Below are 18231 nucleotides of genomic sequence, written 5' to 3' on the forward strand. Positions count from 1 at the left end.
TTATGGAATATAGTCAAAATCAAACGGATGTTTAGTAATAATTCTACGTTTTGGTGACTATCTTTTTACTACGAGGCGGTTTCGGAATTTACATGTGCTGGTTTTCAGAGCATTCATGTGCTACATATAATTACAAGTTCAAAGGGGGAATACATTTGATTTTTACCGATATATCTGATAATGAGGAAGAATGAACAGCTTAAAACAAAAGGTAAATAACACAACCCTCGTTAAAAAGTTACAGATTTACAAATAATTTGTATACACGTGTGTCTTGAATGTAAACTAATTCCCCTTTTCAAACCATACCCATATGATATGACTTAGTGTAATAAAATGATAAATAATAATTGTTAAACGTGAAAAGTCTATGCTAATTTTTTTAAGAGCGTGAGAGATTTTAAATTTGTCTACTGCCAAAAGTGGTAAGAGACTGGTAGGTATATAACGCAAGCAGCGTCACTATTCTCTTGATGCCAAGAAGGTCACATGATCACTCTGTCTTTGGCTTTCATCATTTAAGAGACCTCGACTGATTTAACCAAGATGTAGTCGTGAAATTCTAGACTACATCGAGGTTAAATCCGAGTTTTCCGAGAGACGCTACGCAGAAATGTCGAGTGAAGCGAGGCATTTTTGGGTAGCGGCTCGAGGTTGCCTTCGATCTTCACTGAAGCTTGCCTAAATGGACAGGCCTCAGTGATCATCATATCGCCACGGTCATATAACATTCCTAGGTATGTATACATAAAAGCATAACACAAAACTGACATCTAATACGGATCATTTGTCTCCGCGTTTTAGCCCTGTGTTGTATTTGCGTTACGTTGCAATATATTGTCCAGGCATAGCACATGGGTAAACAAAAGAAGATTGATTGCATCCGTTCAGCATCTTAAATCATAAAGCCCGAAAATGACAAAACATTACAGATAATCTCAATTCCGTTTATTACATTTCAATATAATTTAATTTAAATCATACTCGGTTACAAAATATTGAGACAATAGTGATTGCCGTTTCACTGCGGACAGTCCTTCCTGCTCTTCACACATTGGGTGCTGGTCTCGCTGACCCGGATTTTCTTGTCCTGGGGGCAAGCACAGCCAGAGACACACATCATGACACAGAACAATTGTTCCTCTTTCCCGCAAATCTGCGGACACGCGGAACCGCAGGAATACCATTGCAAATCTCCCGGGCATATTTTAGTTGGCTCGGTTGGTGTCAATTTCTTCCCTAGATGTGAATCGTAAAGTATTCTCATTTGGTTGTATTTATTGTTAGTATGTGTCACTTAGGTGGTAAGAGACTCGTTTTCAAAGAAGAAATTCAGAATTCCAATATAATATTGGAAGGCAAATCAGCTACCTGCATATATACTGTTGTCAATGGACAAAAATGACTTCGCTCAAATCAAAACCGTTACTAATGGCACTTCTTACTTACGTCTGCAGTCTATCCCAACTGCCAGTAAGAGTACAAAGACAATTACAATCTTCATCTTATCAGAGTTGACCTGGAATTATGGTTTGAAATAAACTATATACAAGACGCATGAATTATGGCATTAGATTATAATTCTTAAGCAGTTTTTTCCGGTAAATTACTTTTTCAGTTTGCATTTATGCTTTTTTCTTGCAATTTTGACAAAGTAAACAAAGTTTATCATAACACTTGATGCTTTAAAACAATGAGAAATCTGAAAGTGCTAAGTATGTATGAAGTTCGTGGCCGCAGGAAATAAAGGTTGAATGCATAATGCATTTTTCTTGCAATTTTCACAAAGTAAACAAAGTTTTATTATAACACTTGATGCTATAAAACAATGAGAAATCTGAAAGTGCTAAGCATGTATGAAGTTCGTGGCCACAGGAAATAAAGGTTGCGTGCATAATATGAAGCTGCATAATGCATATGTTTGTGTTGTGATAAGATTGTTTCTGATATTTGACAAAAACTTGGGGTTAAAATAGAGAATCAAATCAATGCCATTTAGCTAATACAGCATAAAGGGATCCGGTTTTCAGTCTTTCAACAACAAAGTATCAAGTAAGATGCAAGAACAAATATGTGCATGCACTTAGAACATGTGTTTGCCAAAACGGTTCTACTGGGATTTGGAATAAAATATCCTGAATCTTAAAAATCTGGGTAAATATTCTGGGAATAAGTGCATATGTGATATAAACGACAGGCCTCCTGTTCATGTTCACGAGCATCTAAACAAACAAACAAACAAACAAACAAACAAACAAACAAACAGCCACACATAAAACAGAACCAAAGTAAATGACTGCGGAAAATTGTTGTCATTTTTGTCAGACGTCGAAGTTACTGTAGTGAACATGACATTTTGTCAAGGATAAATTTATTGAGAATAAGCAGGTAGTATGCGACGGTGCTGGGTGGAACGTGTCGCTTTTCTCAATCAGTTATATAATGAGCGGAGCATTCAATGTGCAATATTAATGTTCATTTTTACTTTTCACTCGATGTGTCATTACATCAAGTCCTTTTAGATAACAAGAGTCAGAGAGTGAGAAGCCAGAATAAAAATTTAATTGCAAATCGATCCACGTTTGCAAGTCTATATGCCTTCAACGTTCAACTTATCAAAAAATTACACGTTATTGTGTAAATGAAATGAAAAAGGTAAATGAAAAAGTACGTATTGTGATACAAACACCGACCCATCGACTTAACACAAATAAATGTTTTAATATAACTATCACCCACCGTTGCCATTTCCAAACAGCCTGTTGATCTCCTCGTTGGTCTTCAACAGTGGTCCTTTCAAGTTTGATTTAAACTGATCCACGTTTGCATGTCCATAGGGCATCAGCGTTCAACTTATCAACAAAATTAAACAATATTGTGTAAATGTATGTACATGTACTAGTATGTATTGTATAACAAACAAGAACCCATCGACTTAACATAAATGAAAGTTTTAATATCACTATCACCCACCGTTGCAACGAACAAACTACAAGAAACTACCTAGTAAGACGCAAGAACTAATGTGCATGCACTAAGAACATGCCTCTGCCAAAAGGTTCCACTGGGATTTGATTAAATATGTTGAATCTTAAAATATCTGGGTAAATATTCTGGGAATAAGTGCTTGCATGACATAAGGGACAAGCATCCTGTTCATGTTAAGAAGCCTCTAAACAAAGAAACAAACAAACATAAAATAGAACCATAGGAAACGCGTCTGAAGAAATTTGTTGACTGATCTGAGACATTTTGTTCACACGTCGTAGTTACTATAGTGAATATGACATTTTTGTCAAGGATAAATTTAATGAGACGATGCAGATAGTTGGCGACGATGCTGGGTGGAACGTGCCGCTTTTGTCACTCAGTTTTGTAATGAGCGGATCATTCAGACTGCAGTATTAATGTTCATTTTTACTTTTAACTCGGTATGTCAATACATGACGTCCTTTCAGATATCAACGGTAGGATTTAGAAGTCAGAGTGAATTTTTAAATTGCAAATCGATTAACGCTTGAAAGTCCTTATGACATCAGCTTTCAATTTACCAACAAAATTTAACGTAATTGAGTAAATGTATAGGCACATGTACTAGTGTGTATAGGAAAACAAACAATGACCCATCGACTTAACACAAATAAAAGTTGCAATTCCAAACAGCCTGTTGATCTTGGTGCGTGTCTTCAACAGTGACCATTTCAAGTTTGATTAAAACTGATAAAAAACCAGCCATCGACCATATGTTACAGTCGTTTATACTTAAAATGAGGATATGCTGGTGCAATATCACATGACACAGATCACGTGATCACCAGTCACCGCCCCTTTGATGATTACGTCATATCAATGTTATTTACTACTCCATCTCAGATGTACCCTGTACAAGATGATTCTGTTATTTCGCTCCCCATAATGATTTCCAAACATACCAGTAAACCTGGAGACAAAATTAAATTATACATACAAGCATAACGACAATTTTATGCCATACAAAACTGACATCTAATATGGATCATTTGTCTTCTTTTTGCTGTGTTATATTTGAGTTCGATACTAAAGTACTGAGGTAAACAAAAGGGAATGGATTGCATCCGATCAGCATCTGATATCATAATGCCCAAAAAAGACAAAGTATTGCAGATAATCTCAATTATGTTTATTATATTTCATTTTAATTAAAATCATACATGGTGACAGAATATTGAGACAATAGTGATTGCTGTTTCACTGCGGACAGTCCTCCCTACTCTCCACACACTTGGTGCTGGTCTCGCTGACCCGGATTTTTTTGTCCCGGGGACAAGCACATCCAGAGGAACACCACATGTTGCAGTACGGTTTTTTCCCGCAAATCTGCGGACACGCGGAGGCGCAGGAAAACCATTGCAAATCTCCTTCACATCTATTAATTTGATTGTTTCGCACGAACTCCTTCACTAGATATGAATCGTAAAGGAAAATATTTAGGACTAAAGTACACTCTTTTGGTAGTATTTATTGTTTCTATGTATCATTAAGATAATAAGAGACTCGTTGTCAAAAACGAACTGAAGAAATCTAATAAAAATTGGATGGCAAATCAGTTTTATACAAAAGAACAAAAATGACTTCACCAAAATCAACGTTGGACTGAATGGTTTTCTAAAAAGTTACTAATGGCACTTTATTCTTACTTACACCCGCAGTCTATCCCAGCTGCCAGTAAAACTACAAAAACAATCACGATCTTCATTTTATCAGAGTTGACCTAAAATATAATTGTTTGAAGTAAACGATAGACAAAACACATGAGATGACATCAGGTTATAATTCTTATGCAAAGTTTTCATCGGCAAATCAATTTTTCAGTTTACATAAATGCTTCTTTTCGGCAATTTTAGCAAAACAGATTTTATCTTATTTCTTCTGCTAAAACAATGAGATAGCAGGCAGTGGCAAGCATATATGAAGTTTGTAGCCACAGGAAATAACGCAAGAACTATTATGTGCATGCGTCTGCCAAAACGGTTACACTGGAAATAACTGCTGTAGTAAATATGTCATTTTTGTCAACGATTAATTTAATGACACTTAGCAGGTAGTTTGCGCCGATGCTGGATGGAACGTGCCGCTTTTGTCACTCAGTTTTTTAATGAGCGGAGCATTCAGACTGCAGTATTAATGTTCATTTTTACTTTAAACTCGGTATGTCATTACATATATGTCCTTTCAGACAACAACGGTTGGAGAGTGAGAAGTCTGAGGGAATTTTTTAAATTCCAAGTCGATCAACGTTTGGAAGTCCATATGGCTTTAGCGTTCAACTATCCCACAAAATTTAACGTTTTTGTGTAAAAGCAGGTAATTGTCACCCTGAGCTTCTGAGATAACTTGACACTAACCTCTTCACAATAGCCTATCTTCATCGTGTCAAGTTACCTCTGACCACATTCGATTGCCCCCGCCGCCCGCCAATCAAATTTAAAGCCCGCACTCAATGACTCATTGAACGATCTTGCCAATGAACGCGAACGAGTCAAAGCGCGCTTTGTTCAAATCCGGACCAATCAGAGATAAGGCTCTATATCAGGGACTTGCCGTAACCTGTGGGCAGCACGCAAAATACATCATCCCTCAGTAGATAATGATGCAGGGCCTCAAACTGCTCTGGTTTCAATTCCGATATACTCATATTTTGCAAAGAATCAAGAGATAACTTAACACATTATTTTACGTGGTCACTCGTAGAAGACGCCATGCTTTCTTTGTGTACGGTTATGCACTCGGCACTACTCGGATGTCTCCGCACTCGACAATAACTTTGTTGTTAGTATGGAGCTTGCGGAAGCAGCCGAGGATTACCGATTGACGGTCAACCAAACAGCGTTTTCACCAAACTTTGGTGAAAAATTTTGAAACTTGGATTCGATTGGCTTATATAAACTAGGTCAAACTATTTTCGTCAGAGGTAACTTGACACGATGAAGATAGGCTATTGTGAAGAGGTTAGTGTCAAGTTATCTCTGAAGCTCAGGGTGGTACATGTAATTGTGCGTATCGAAATATAAAATAGGCACCGTCGACCAAACACATGTAAATACTTATAAATGTTACTATCACTCACCGTTGCAATGTCCAAACAGCCGATTGATTTTCGTATTTGGCTTCAACAGTGGCCCTTTTGAGTTTGATTTAAACTGATCAAAAACCGGAGTTACGGACCATATGTTGCAGTCTCCTATACTTGAAGGAGTATATGCTGGCGCAATATCACATGACACAATACATGTGATCACCAGTCACCGCCCCTGATTATATCATAAAATGTAATTCACTACTCCAGCTAAAATGCACCATGCACAAGATGACTCTGTCACATAGTTAACCGTTACTAATGGCAGATCTTACTTATACTTGCAGTCTATCCCAACTGCTAGTAAAAGTACAAAGGCAATCACGATCGACATTTTATTAAAGTTGTCTTAAAATTACTGTTTGTAATAAACGATAGACAAATTACATAAGATGTCATTAGATTATATTTCTTATGGAAAATTTAATCGGTTAATTAATTTTTCAGTTTGCTTATATGCTTTTTTCGTCATTTTTAACAAATTGTAGATATTTCATCTAAATACTTGATGTTAAAAAATGAGATAGCAGGCAGTGGCAAGCATGTATGAAGTTTGTGGCCACAGGAAATAACCCAAGAACTACTATGTGCATGCACTATGAACCTGCGTCTGCCAAACCGGTTCCACTGGAAATAAAATATTTTAAATCTAAACACATCTTGGTAAAGTAGTCTAGGAATAAGTGCATGTGCGACATAAGCGACATACGTCCTGTTCCTGTTACCAAATTAAGCCTCATTGCATTAAGTCCTATCAGATTTCAATGGTCGAAGAGTGAGAAGCCAGAGTAAAAAATTTAGTTGCAAATCGATCCACGTTTGCATGTCCATAGGGCATCAGCGTTCAACTTATCAACAAAATTAAACGCTGTTGTTTATATGTATGTACATGTACTAGTATGTATTGTATTACAAACAAGAACCCATCGACTTAACATAAATGAAAATTTTAATATCACTATCACCCACCGTTGCAACAAACAATCTACAAGAAACTACCTAGTAAGACGCAAGAACTAATGTGCATGCACTAAGAACATGCCTCTGCCAAAAGGTTCCACTGGGATTGGATTAAAATATCTTGAATCTTAAAATTCTTGGTAAATATTCTGGGAATAAGTGCATGTATGACATAAGCGACAGGAATACTGTTCATGTTAACAAGCTTCCAAACATACAAACAAACAGACAAACAAACATAAAATAAAACCATAGGAAACGGCTGCAGAAAATTGTTGACTGATCTGAGACATTTTGTTCACACGTCGTAGTTACTATAGTGAATATGACATTTTTGTCAAGGATAAATTTAATGAGACGATGCAGATAGTTGGCGACGATGCTGGGTGGAACGTGCCGCTTTTGTCACTCAGTTTTTTAATGAGCGGAGCATTCAGACTGCACTATTAATGTTCATTTTTACTTTTAACTCGGTATGTCATTACATGAAGTCCTTTCAGATATCAACGGTAGGATTTAGAAGTCAGAGTGAATTTTTAAATTGCAAATCGATTAACGTTTGCAAGTCCTTATGACATCAGCGTTCAATTTACGATACAAAACTGACATCTAATATGGATCATTTGTCTTCTTTTTGCTGTGTTGTATTTGAATTCGATACTAAAGTACTGGGGTAAACAAAAGGGAATGGATTGCATCCGATCAGCATCTGATATCATAAAGCCCAAAAATGACAATTAAAGTATTGCAGATAATCTCAATTCTGTTAATTATATTTCATTTTAATTAAAATCATACATAGTGACAGAATATTGAGACAATAGTGATTGCCGTTTCACTGCGGACAGCCTCCTTCTCGTCACACACTTGGTGCTGGTCTCGGTGACCCGGATTTTTTTTGTCCCGGGGACAAGCACATCCAGAGGAACACCACATGTTGCAGTGCGGTTTTTCCCGCAAATCTGCGGACACGCGGAGGCGCAGGAAAAACATTGCAAATCTCCTTCACATCTATTAATTTGATTGTTTCGCACGAACTCCTTCACTAGATATGAATCGTAAAGGAAAATATTTAGGACTAAAGTACACTCTTTTGGTAGTATTTATTGTTTCTATGTATCATTAAGATAATAAGAGACTCGTTGTCAAAAACGAACTGAAGAAATCGAATAAAAATTGGATGGCAAATCAGTTTTATACAAAAGAACAAAAATGCGGACACGCGGAGGCGCAGGAAAAACATTGCAAATCTCCTTCACATCTATTAATTTGATTGTTTCTCACCAACTCCTTCACTAGATATGAATCCTAAAGGAAACTATTAATGACTTGAGTATACTCTTTTGGTAGTATCTATTGTTTCTATGTATCATTAAGATAATAAGAGACTCGTTAAAAAATAAAAGAAGAATTGTAGAAATCTAAAAAAAATGGAAGGCAAATCAAGTCAATACAATCGCCAAAGGACAAAATGGACTCCACCCAAATCAACGTCGGACTGCATGGTTTTCTAAACAGCTACTAATGGCACTTAATTCTTACTTACACCCGCAGTCTATTCCAACTGCCAGTAAAACTACGAAGACAATTACGATCTCCATCTTATAAGTGTTGACCTGAAAATATAATAGTTTGAAATAAAAGATCGAGAAAACACATGGGATGGCTTTATATTATGATCCTTATGCAAATTGTTTTGGGCTAAATTAATTTTTTCAGTTTGCATAAATGCTTTTTTTTAATTTTAAAAAATCATAGATATTTTATCTTAACACTTTTTGCTAAAGCAATGAGATAGCTGAAAGTGATGATTCCCAAACATAACCCTGGAGACAAAACTAAATTATATATAAAAGCATAACACAAAACTGACATCTAATATGAATCATTTGTCTCCGTGTTTTAGCCCTTTGCTGTGTTGTATTTGCGTTACGTTGCAATATATTGTCCAGGCATAGTACTTGGGTAAACAAAAGAAGATTGATTGCATCCGATCAGCATCTTATATCATAAAGCCAGAAAAGGACAAAACATTACAGATAATATCAATTCCGTTTATTATATTTCAATATAATTAAAATCATACTCGGTGACAAAATATTGAGACGAAAGTGATTGTCGTTTCACTACGGACAGTCCTCCCTACTCTTCACACATTGGGTGCTGGTCTCGCTGACCCGGATTTTCTTGTCCTGGGGGCAAGCACATCCAGATACACACACCATGATGCAGAACAATTGTTCCTCTTTCCCGCAAATCTGCGGACACGCGGAACCGCAGGAAAACCACTCCAAATCTCCCGGGCATATTTTAGTTGGCTCGGTTGGTTTCAATTCCTTCCCTAGATGTGAATCGTAAAGTACTTAAGTATTCTCATTTGGCTGTATTTCTTGGTAGTATGTATCTCGTAGGTGATAAGAGACTCGTCTTCAAAGAAGAATTCTAATATAAAATTGGAAGGCAAATCAGTTATATACAGTTGTCGACTTCGCGAAAATCAAAACCGTTACTAATGGCACTTCTTACTTACGTCTACAGTCCATCCCAACTGCCAGTAAGAGTACAAAAACAATTACAATCTTCATCTTATCAGAGTTGACCTGAAAATGTAATGGTTTGAAATAAACTATATACAAGACACATGAGATATGGCATTATAATTCTTAAGCATTTTTTTCCGGTAAATTATTTTTTCAGATTGCATATATGCTTTTTTGCAATTTTAACTAAGTAAAGATTTTTATTATAACACTTGGTGCTATAAAACAATGAGAAATCTGGAAGTGCTGCGCATGTATGAAGTTCTTGGTCACAGAAAATAAAGGTCGTATGCATACTATGACGCTGCATACTGCATATGTTTGAGTTGTGATAAGACTGTTTCTGATATTTGACAAAACTAGGGGTTAAAAGTGAGAATCAAAACAATACCATTGAGCTACAACAAGCAAAGATTCTCAATCTTTTTACAACAAACTATCAAGTAAGACGCAAGAATACAAATATGTACATGCACTAAGAACCTGTGTCTGCCAAAGCGGTTCTACTGGGATTTAATAAAATATCTTGAATCTAAAAAATCTGGGTAAAATCATTTTGGAATAAGTGCATGTATGGCATAAGCGACAGGCCTTCTGTTCATGTTAACAAGCCTCTAAACAAACAAACAAACAAACAAACAAACATAAAATAGAACCAAAGGAACTGCGGCATATTTTGACTGATCCAAGTCATATTTGTCACACGTAGTTGTTACTGTAGTGAATATGACATTTTGTCAAGGATAAATTTAATGAGACTAAGCGGGTAGTATGCGACGATGCTGGGTGGAACGTGTCGCTTTTGCCACTCAGTTATATAATGAGCGGAGCATTCAATGTGCAATATTAATGTCCATTTTTACTTTTAACTCGAAATGTCATTACATTAAGTCCTTTTAGATAACAACAGTCAGAGAGTGAGAAGCCAGAGTAAAATGTTTAATTGCAAATCGATCAACGTTTGGAAGTCCATAGGGCTTCAACGATAAACTGTCCCACAAAATTTAACGTTTTTGTGTAAAAGCAAGCAATTGTGCGTATCGAAATCTAAAATAGGCACCGTCGACTAAACACAAATGAATATAGTTATAAATGTTACTATCACTCACCGTAGCAATGTCCAAACAACCGATTGATTTTTGTATTTGGCTTCAACAGTAGCCCTTTCGAAGTTGACTTAAACTGATCAAAAACCGAAGTTACCGACAATATGTTACAGTCGTCTATACTAGAAGGAGGATATGCTGGGGCAATGTCACATAACACAGTACACGTGATCACCAGTCACCGCCCTTGATTACATCATAACAATGTCATTCACTACTCCAGCTAAAATGTACCCTGCACAAGATGATTCTGTCATATCCGTTTATCGCTCCCCGTAATGATCCCCAAACATAACCCTGGAGACAAAATTAAATTATACATACAAGCATAACGACAATTTTATATCATACAAATCTGACATCTAATATGGATCATTTGTCTTGGTCTTTCTGTGTTGTATTTGCGTTTCGTTACTAGAGTACTGAGGTAAACAATATCAGCATCTTATGTAATAAAGCCCAAAAATGACAAAATATTGCAGATAATCTCAATTCTGTTTATTATATTCCATTTTGATTGAAATCATACTTGTTGACAGAATATTGAGATAATAGTGATTGCCGTTTCACTACGGACAGTCCTCCCTACTCTTCACACACTGGGTGCTGGTCTCGCTGACCCGGATCCTCTTGTCCCGGGGACAAGCACAGCCAATGGCACACATCTGGATGCAGCGGAGTTGCTCCTTTTTCCCGCAAACCAGCGGACACGCGGTACCGCAGGAGAACCACTCCAAATCTCCCGGACATAAGCTTGCTAGGTAGGTTGGCCCCAATGTTTCCACTAGATTGAATTAATTTTTTTTTAAATATGAAGTACAAAGTATACTCGTTTGGTTGTATTTATTGTTATTATTCACATCACGGTTACAAAAGACTCGTTTTCAAAGAAAAGTTTAGAAATTTAATTTAAAAAAAAAAATGGAAAGCAAATTAGTTTTATACAATTGCCAATGAACAAAAATTACTTTACCCCAATGAACGTGAGACTGGTTTTCTTAACCGCTACTAATGGTACTTCTTACTTACTATTGCAGTCTATCCCAACTGCTAGAAAAAGCACAAAGACAGTCACGGCCTTTATCTTATTAGAGTTGCCTTGGAATTACTGTTTGAAATAAACGAAAGACAAAACACATTAGATGTCATTAGATTATATTTCTTATGCAAATTTTTTATCGGTAAATTAATTTTTCAGTTTGCATATATGCTTTTTTTGTCAATTTTAACAAACTGTAGATATTTCATCTTAATACTTGATGCTAAAAAAATTAGATAGCTGGAAGTGGCAAACATGTATGAAGTTTGTGGTCACAGGAAATAACCCAAAAACTGCTACGTGCATGCAATATGAGCGAGCACTCGTCTGCCAAAACGGTTCCACTGGAAATAAAATATCTTAAATCTAAACATATCTTGGTAAAGTAATTTGGGAATAAGTGCATGTATGACATAAGCTACAGGCGTCCGGTTCATGATACCAAGTATCTAAACAAAGAAAGTGTGAGATAATACACTGTCACCCATGCGATATATGCCATAACACCTCGAGCGTCAGCGACAGATGTTCATGGCATACATGTATATCGCGAGAGGGTGACAGTGTATTATTTGACATAGGCCTACATACCGAGAACAAATATAGTCATTTCACCCTAAAACACCCCTAAAACCGAATAAACTAACCCTATATATCGATCTAGAGATGCTATATGGAATAAACTCGACCACGTGCACTGGTCACCTCCCGCCAAATTCTTACGTAATTTCTGACCAATTTTGTCAATTTTTGCTAAATACGTGTTGTGGAAGTGCAACTCGCTTGAACAGTATTTAATCAACCGTCGACACCGACCATGTGTGTCTCAGCTGAGCCACACCTAGCTGGGACTGCTGCAGAAAAAATGTCCCAAGGCAAATCCATTTCTTTGACATTTCTGATAAACAAGGGCCGTCGGATCGGAATAAAGTCAAATTAATTTTTCACAAGTGCAAAGTAGAAAGAAATTTACGCTTTTGGAATATTTCTGACAACGAGGCAATTTCGGGATATAATTAAAGTCAGACGGATGTTTCTTACGAGTCCACAGGAATAATAATTCTACGTTTTAGTGATGTTTTTTACTACGAGGCGGTTTCGGAATATACATGTGCTGGTTTTCAGAGCATCCATGTGCTACATGTAAGTACAAGTCCAAAGGGATATTACTGATAAAGAGGAAGAATGAATAGCTTAAAAACAAAAGGTTCATAACACAACCATCGTTAAAATATTTTTCGTATGCACGTGGGGTTTAAATGTAAAATAATTCCCGTTTTCAAACCATACCCATATGATATGACTTAGTGTAGAAAAATGATAAATAATAATTATTGAACATTAAAAGTTTATGCCGATTTTTAAGAGTGTGAGAGATTTTTAATTTGTCTAGGTATAAAACGCAAGCAAAGTCGCTATTCTCTTGATACCAATCTACTGATTTAACCAAGATGTAGTTGGGAAGTTCTAGACTACATCGAGGTTAAATCCGAGTTTTCCAAGAGACGCTACGCAGAAATGTTGAGTGAAGCGAGATATTTCTGGGTAGCGGCTCGAGGTTGCCCTCGATCTTCACTGAAGCTTATCTAAATGGACAGGCTTCAGTGATCAGCATATCGCCACGGTCACATAACATCCCTAGGTATGTATCATAAGATACATAAGATGTATCATAAGATAAGTCTCTCGGAAAACTCGGATTTAATCTCGATGTAGTCTAGAATTTCACTACCACATCTTGGTTAAATCAGTCGAGGTTTCTAAAATGCTGAAGATACATAAAATGTATCATAAGAGCTAGGCCATAAACTGGGGTTGAAAAGGCCAAGGAAAACGCACAAGGGAAAATGAAGAAGGGGTATATCCTCTTTGCAACCCCACAAATGAAAATATTTGCAGTATTTGTTTTGATATTTATTTTTAGATATAACATTACGTAATTTTAACATTATCTAATGCTATAGGCCTATAATATCGAACACCATTCTTTACTAGTGAGACCTTTCAATAAAAGCGGCCAAATTTCGAACACTATATTTGCGTTCGTCCTTTACTTATCCTTTCGCTTGGGTTAATGAGGAGACATACTTGTATATGTTCATTTTGACTTTTTAAAAATTAACTTTAAGATAAGGATAGCAAGAAGCCAGAGTTAATTTTTAAATTGCAAATCGGCCAACGTTTGCAAATCCATATGACATCAGCTTTCAACTTATCAACAAAATTAAACACTATTGTGTAAATGTATGTACATGTGCAGGTACTAGTATATATTGTATTACAAACAAGGACCAATCGATTTAACACAAATGAATGTTTTAATGTAACTATCACCCACCGTTGCAATTTCCAAACAGCCTATTTATCCTCGTGCGTGTCTTCAACAGTGGTCCTTTCAAGTTTGAATTAAACTGGTCAAAATCCAGTCATCGACCACATGTTACAGACGTCTATTATACTTGAATGAGCACAGGATTCAAATAACTGCGCATGCGCGAAAAATGCGCTGTTTGAAATTTAAACAAGTTGGTGAAATTGACAAAGCCTTCCGGTGTTTTCCGTCTGGTTGATTTTATCTAATTTGCTCTCTGGTGTCTTTCTGAAAATTCAAATTAGAAATGTTCAATTGATTTTATGTTTAAAAAAGAAAATCCATTGAACTTCCTTAGATTTTTTTACCTTCATTACAAGGGGATTCCCATGGTGTTAAATGTGGCCCCAATGGGGATTTTTCACCCCTCCCCCACTCTTGATAAATAAAATGCTCCATGGGACAGATTGAAAATGACATTGCAAAATGCATTTAAAATCGTAGGAAGGTTAATTGCAGATAATGCTGCGAGGACATCCTTATGCGAGGGCGAACTCGGCCAATATAAAATTTTTAACTTCGTTTAATGTGTTTGGAGCGCCAGTTCTAATTCTTTTGAAATCGAGGCAATGGCACCAAACAATACAATTTGTAGTTTCGTAAAAATTGCTTTTTTAAAATATAAATCATAGCACGAAGTACATCAACTTTTTATCATTATGATCTTCAATAATAATTTAAAATATAAAATATGCGATATAATAAGTATTTTATTCTCGGCCATTTTATTAACTTAATTGAATTTATTTTAGTATTTGGAGATTTAAAAGACAAAATTGTCTGGTTCCATATCGAGGCACCACGTATTGTTCGTGTGCTACTTGAATGAGGACATGCTGGTGCAATATCACATGACACAGTTCACGTGATCACCAGTCACCGCCCCTTTGAAGATTACGTCATGGCGATGTTATTTACCACTCAATGTACCCTGTACAAGATGATTCTGTTATTTCGCTCCCCGTAATAATTTCCAAACATTAACCTGGAGACAAAATTAAATTATACATACAAGCATATTATAACGACAATTTTATGCCATACAAAACTGACATCTAATATGGATCATTTGTCTTCTTTTTGCTGTGTTGTATTTGCGCTCGTTACTAAAGTACTTGGGTAAACAAAAGGAAATAAAATGGATTGCATCCCGTCAACATCTTATATCATAAAAGCCCGAAAATGGCAAAGTATTGCAGATAATCATAATGCTGTTTCTCAATGCTGTTTATTATATTTCATTTTAATTAAAATCATACTTGGTGACAGAATATTGAGACGATAGTGCTTGCCGTTTCACTGCGGACATTCCTCCCTACTCTTCACACACTGGGTGCTGGTCTCGCTGAGCCGAATTTTCTTGTCCCGGGGACAAGCACAGCCAGAGACACACACCTGGGCGCAAAGCAATTGCTCCTCTTTCCCGCAAACCGGCGGACACGCGGAACCGCAGGAATACCACTCCAAATCTCCTTGACATATTTTACTTGGATTGTTGCTCACCAACTTCTTCACTAGATATGAATCGTACAGGAAAATATTAAGGACTCAAGTATACTCTTTTGGTAGTATCTTTTGTTTCTATGTATCATTAAGAATTGTAGAAATCTAAAAAAATGGAAGGCAAAGTTTATACAATCGCCAAAGGACAAAATGGACTTCGCCAAAATCAGCGTCGGACTGCATGGTTTTCTAAACAGCTACTAATGGCACTTAATTCTTACTTACACGCGCAGTCTATCCCAACTGCCAGTAAAACTACGAAGACAATTACTATCTTCATCTTATTAGTGTTGACCTGAAAATATAATGGTTTGAAATAAACGACTGAGAAAACACATGGGATGGCATTATATTATGATTCTTATGCAAATTGTTTTGGGCTAAATTAATTTTTTCAGTTTCCGCAAATGCTTTTTTTTAATTTTAAAAAATCCTAGATATTTTATCTTAACACTTTTTGCTAAAACAGTGAGATAGCTGAAAGTGACAAGCATGTATGAAGTTTGTGATGACTGAAGATAATTACACAAGAACAATTATATGCATGCACTAAGAACATGCGTCTGCCAAAACGGTTCCACTGGGATAAGAATAAAATATTTTGATTCTTAAAATATCTTGGTAAGGTAATCTGGGGATAAGTGCATTTATGACATAAGTGACATGCTTCCTGTTCATGCTACCAAGCCTTTCAACAAACATGCATATAATAGAGCCATAGGAAATGACTGCGGTAAATTTTTGACTAATCTAGGTTATTTTTGTCACACTTGGCAGTTACTGTAGTGAATATGACATTTTGTAAAGGAACAATTTAATGAGACTGAGCGGGTAGTATGCGACGATGCTGGGTGGAACGTGTCGCTTTTGTCACTCATATAATGAGCGGAGCATTCAATGTGCAATATTAATGTTCATTTTTACTTTTAACTCGAAATGTCATTACATTAAGTCCTTTTAGATAACAACAGTCAGAGAGTAAGAAGTCGGAGTTAATTTTTAAATTGCAAATCGATCAACGTTTGCAAGTCTATATGCCATCAACGTTTATCTTATCAAAAAAAATTAAACGTTATTGTGTAAATGCAGGTAAATGAAAAATAACGTATTGTAATACAAACACCGACCCATCGACTTAATCAAATAAATGTTTATTATATCTATCACCCACCGTTGCAATTTCCGAACAGCCCGTTGATCTTCCCGTTGGTCTTCAACAGTGGCCCTTTCAAGTTTGATTAAAGCTATCGACCATATGTTAAAGTCGTTTATACTTAAATGAGGATATGCTGGCGCAATATCACACGACACAGTACACGTGATCACCAGTCACCACCCTTAAAGATTACGTCATGGTAATAACATAAAATATCTTGAATCATAAAGGGAAGTTTGGCGTAGACAAACGGTGTTTTATGGCGACGGTTAACTTAATTGATTTCATGGGCCGTTGCGTACTTTCATTAGCGGGGGGAAACGGCATCTGGTATTACCAAGTTTAAGGAGTGTCAACAGGGAATGGCATCTGGAATTTACTGCAATACGCTCCTTGAAAATTATCTGTCCAATCTGGCAGACCCGGTAGCTTTGAAGCGTCACTTTTGCTGAAATTTTAGGTACGCGCTGCCGCATTTATTCAGTAAACACTGGTGCTCGGCCTCACTTTGTATAAGTTCTTAGCGGAAAGCATAGAATTCAAGATTGATTATATAAGTTGAGCCTCCTGGAAAAATTTTTTTTTCGTTTGTTTACTTCTTTACTTATTACGAATTCGTTTGTGCGACTCTTGGATCTAACCAAACTTGAATAGACTTTATTGAGAAACGGAACATTCACCATTGCAGTTTATTCAATTTTGCCTCGCTGACGATCTTTGTTTGCGTTCCGCTTTTTGTCTGCCAGTATTTCTCTTGATCGGCTTTGTTTGAATGATTCACGGATCCAACCTAGAAGGAGACTCGTACGAGAAGCGGACCTTTCATTGTACAAGTAAGATATTCTTTTCATTACATTTAAGTTATCTTTGATCACAGTGGGCTTTTTTTGGCCTTTGCAGCCCAAGGTTTTGGCCTCTTTGCAACCTCACAAATGAAAATATTTGCACTATTTGTTTTGATATTTATTTTTTAAGATATAACATTACGTAATTTTAACTAATTAACATTATCTAATGCTATATAATATCTAACACCATTCTTTACTAGAGGGACCTTTCAATAAAAGCGGCCGCTACCGGCCAAATTTCGAACACTATATCTGTGTTTGTCATTTACTTATCCTTTCGCTTGGGTTAATGAGGAGACATAAAATACAGTATCTTAGTAAAATAATCTGGGAATTAGTGCATTACATGTATGACATAAGCGACGGGCGTCCCGTTCATGTTACCAAGCCTTTAAACAAACGAACATAAAAGAGACCCAAAGGAAACGGCTGCCAAAAATTGTTGACTAATGTTAGTCATTTTTTTCACACGTAGCAGTTACTGTAGTGATTATGATATTTTATTTAGTGTAAAGTTAATGAGACTAAGCAGGTAGTATGCGACGATGCTGGATGGAACGTGCCGCTTTTGTCACTCAGTTATATAATGAACG

General features: G+C 36.4%; 1 long non-coding RNA gene across 2 annotated transcripts; it reads right to left on the reverse strand.

Moving 5' to 3' along the window:
- Positions 1–9121: 9121 nt before the first annotated feature.
- Positions 9122–16976, reverse strand: LOC106170241 (uncharacterized). 2 transcript variants are annotated; one of them, XR_015335316.1, is made up of 7 exons: positions 16806–16976; positions 15860–15929; positions 14099–14359; positions 11751–11829; positions 10725–11505; positions 9606–9675; positions 9122–9416 (listed from the first exon to the last, which is right to left on the reverse strand). It is a non-coding gene; the product is annotated as an uncharacterized LOC106170241 (long non-coding RNA). The 2 variants fall into 2 exon arrangements; XR_001239181.2 differs by lacking the exons at positions 9122–9416; positions 9606–9675; positions 10725–11505; positions 11751–11829; positions 14099–14359 and adding an exon at positions 14381–15645 and having other exon boundaries at positions 16806–16947.
- Between the last annotated feature and the right edge of the window lie 1255 nt (positions 16977–18231).

This window comes from Lingula anatina, chromosome 6 (genome assembly GCF_051362555.1).
Source record: "Lingula anatina isolate TDL-2025a chromosome 6, LinAna3.0, whole genome shotgun sequence".
NCBI classification, from domain to species: Eukaryota; Metazoa; Brachiopoda; class Lingulata; order Lingulida; family Lingulidae; genus Lingula; species Lingula anatina.